The 4,019-nt window shown below is 37.0% G+C and overlaps 1 protein-coding gene across 1 annotated transcript in view; it reads right to left on the reverse strand.

Moving 5' to 3' along the window:
• The window catches only part of ARAP2 (ArfGAP with RhoGAP domain, ankyrin repeat and PH domain 2), a 333,696-nt gene that overhangs the window by 203,752 nt on the left and 125,925 nt on the right, over nt 1–4,019 (reverse strand).

The following is a 4,019-nucleotide window of genomic DNA, read 5'->3' on the forward strand; positions in this document are numbered from 1 at the left end:
GGAAGGAAGGTTGGGCAATCCTACTTCTGTAGTGATACTGCCTCGGAAACCCAAGGAGGGGTCGCTATGAGTCAGGGATGACTCGACGGCATACAACAACAACAACAACAACAACAAAAGACTTATCCTAATCTACAGATTTCAGACTTGCCAGCCTCCATAACCATATGAGTGCCATTTCCTTGAAATAATGTCTCTCTTTCCATCCATCCATCCACTTACCTACCAACCCACCCATCTATCTACCTACCTAACTACCCACCCATCCATTCATGCAACCATTCATCTATCTATCCAGGAGCTCTGGTGGTATAGTGCTTAAGGTATGTGGCTGCTAACCAAAAGCCTGGTCATTCAAACCCACCAGCTGCTCCATGAAAGAAAGATGGGATGATCTGCTTCCATAAACATTTACAGCCTTGGAAACCCAATGGGGGTCACTATGAGTCAGAATCAACTTGATGGAAGTGAGTTTATATATGTGTGTGTGTGTGTGTGTGTACATATATACATATACACACATACATACACATGCTTCATTGGTTTTGTTGGACTAGAGAACCCAGTCTAAGACAATCCACTTTCTTTACATGATGCCATTTAAATGTAGAAATTAATGTAATTACCTGAGCCAATTAGCAGTAGAGCAAGAATGAAAACCAAGAACTTCTATTGCCCAGTCTAATCAACTTTGGTATAATGAGTTTCCTCTTTACTAGCTATTCAACATATTCTGTAATAGCTACCCTTCCACCTCTATCCACTGTCTTTTTCCTCTCTGCAGTGACTCCAAAGTAAATTAGTAAAACTACATATACAGAGCCAAGAAAAATGGAACTAGTTCATATGTAAGGGTGGTGAGATTAGGGGTCAATTACCATTTTTTTTATTCTATTCAAGCTATTAAGTTACATGGGCAACTAATTCACTATACTAAAATAAAAATAAAAATAAATCATTTAACTTTGGTGCATGGCACTAAATTAGACCCAGTACAAATTAAGATACAGAGTTTCAAATCTAATACCTCATACATTTTTATGGTGAATGGAATTTTTTCCATAAGCTTTGAAAAATAACAGCAGATTACTTTGTATGTGTATGTGTGTGTATGCATGTGTGTAAAATGGTTAGAAGCTTCATTAAATTATTTTGCTACTGTTTATTGCTTTTCCTAAAACATAGGTCTGTTGCCCCTCATCTGCTGGTTTAAAGCCCTCTGCATCCAGAAGAAAGGTAGACTCCTCAGAAAGTCACACAAGGTTCTCCATAGTACCTGCTCAACTATGTGAAACAACCAATGGACAACTTTCCTTCTGGAAAGAAAGTTGTATAGTAGGATGTAAAAGGTGATGGAAATAGTGGAGTACTGTCAGTGTTTAAACATGAAGGACCTTCCTTAACTTATCCACTCAATTTGGAGCCAACTGGTACTTTAAGACTTGGCTCAAGACCAAGTCCTTTAAGACCTGGCTCCACAATTTCATACAATGATTTTTGAAACTCCAAAACAAATTCACTGCCATTGAGTCGACTAGACTTACAGAGACTCCTCTTCCTTGGGTTTCTGAGGTGGTATCACTACAGAAGTAGATTGCCCAATCTCCTTCTGAGGAGTGGCTGGTGGATTTGAACTGCCAGCCTTCTAGTTAGCAGTGAAATGCCTTAGGCACCACGCCACCAGAGCTTGTACACAAATAACAGTATGTACTTTTATAAGGGTGCATAAATAGGCACATAAATACATAGAAAAAAAGGACCTGAAATATACATACATCAAAATATAATTACTTTTCAAGAGATGGTGGAAAAGTCCAAGACTCTATCATTAATGCTTTAAATTTCATGAAGGAAAATGTATTCATTTATTACTCTGTACATGAAAGTAGAAATCATGGTGGCTCAGTGGTTAAAATGCTCCATTACCAAGTGAAAGGTATATGGTTCATACCCACCAGCCACTCCATGGGAGAAAGATGTGGTAGTCTGCTTCCTTAAAAGATATATAGCATTGAAAACTCTATGGGCCAGTTCTACTCTGTCTTCTAGGGTCACTATGAGTCAAAATCAACTCAACAGCAACAGGTTTCGTTTTGTTTTGTTTTGTTTTGATTTTTTTTGGTACATGAAAGTGTTTCTAATTCCCAGGCTTAATGGTATGTCCCATTTCTGCACTTCTCGATGATTCCTGCACACATCCAATAGAGTACTAAGCTCACCATCTATCACAAAGGCTGCTCTTCTCTGACTTCATCTCGTAGAAAACAAATCTGTAACTTTCTTCTTAGCATGCACATCCACATCATCAGAGTATCTGCCGTATGATACGCAATGTTTACTCAATGTATACTCTGAAACTTCTAAACATCTAAGGTACTCAAGGAAAGAATCTTTTGGATATCTCTAAAAGGTCACTAGTCAGTAAACTTCTTTCCACTGTAGATTTTTAAAATACAGTTTGGTGTGATGGCTAAAAAAGAAAGACTAAGAGTTAAATAGTCCTGGTTTTAAATTAAACTCTACAAGATAAACTGCAATCTTTGATAAATTACTTAATCTTCCCTTTTCCTCATCTATAAAGAATGACAATATCTTCCTCCTACATTTGCCAAGAAGATTAAAATGAAATGCATATGCATCAATTAGCACAGCACCTGATACTCAACAAACAGTAATCATCATTAATGCTATTAGGAGTCTCTGGGTAGCACAAACAGTTACATATTCTACTAAGACCTGAATGGTTAGCAGTTCGAATCTACCCAGAGGCACCTCAGAAGACAAAACAAAAAAGCAAACCCACTGCTATGGAGTCGATTCAGACTCACAGCAACGCCCACCGGGTTTCCGAAATAGTAAATCTTTATGGAAGTAGATTGCCCAGTCTTCCTTCCACACAGTAGCTAGTGGGTTTGAACCGCCAACCTTCTGGTTAGCACTCAAATGCCTTAGGTATTGTGCCACCAGAGCCCCTTAGAAGATAGGCCTGGTAATTTGCTTCTAAAAGGTCACATCCTTGAAAATCCTCTAGAGCATTTCTGCCTTGCACACATAGGGTCACCATGAGTCAGAATCAACTCAGTGGCCACTAACAACATTACTGCTATTTACTTTCAATGGCTAATACTAAAACGGTGGTGCCAAATAATTTTTCACTAATCAGAAAGTCTTAATAATAAAACTTTAGAAATACCTACTTAACTTCTAGGGAATAACATAAATTTAGACAATCTAACCAATGTAAATTACAAAACTAATAATTTGAAGTCTATCATGTCTGTGCAAGCAAAAAAAAAAAAAGTAATAATGAATGCTTCAATTAATTTGGCAGAATAACTTCTATACTGATACATGCAAATTGTGCATTTTTAACCTTCATTCCAATAAGAAAAGTTTTAATCGCCTTACTTCACAGACTGTTCATATTTAGCTTCTACATGTATTAAGCTGTACATCACTATTCTTCTTGAGGAATATGTTAACTATCCAAGCTATTAATATGCCAACAGTGTTCAGTGATGCCTTCCACAGTTAACTGGCTAAGGCATCTTACCCAAAAAATGTAATGAGTAAGTTCACACTGAAGTTCAGAGGAAGCTTTGGATAAAGATGTATAGTTTGATCTTTAAATTATTTGAAACTACTGTTTGTTTAGAGTTGATATATTTAATAATTTTCATGAAAACACTCAGCATTTATATTTAACATCATAAACCCATTGTAATGTTATCATAAAATGAGTTCATCCTAGATCAGATATCTAAAGCACAGAGTTTAATTTCCCGAATAACTTATTAGGCATCAGTACACTCTAGACTGAAAGATACCAGAAGTGAATCCCAACAAGGGGCCCAGGAAGGATTTATTTATACATATTGAAAACCAGAAATGTAAGGGAAAAGAAAGTATCAATAGTATCAACAGAAATTTTATTTTGCTATTGTTGTTGTTGCTATGGGCCATTGAGACGGACCTGACTCATAGTGATCCCTCCTTGGGTTTCCGAGGCAGTGTCACTA

Source organism: Orycteropus afer, unplaced genomic scaffold (genome assembly GCF_000298275.1).
Source record: "Orycteropus afer afer isolate SDZICR_OR568_19922 unplaced genomic scaffold, OryAfe1.0 scaffold00509, whole genome shotgun sequence".
Lineage (NCBI taxonomy): Eukaryota > Metazoa > Chordata > Mammalia > Tubulidentata > Orycteropodidae > Orycteropus > Orycteropus afer.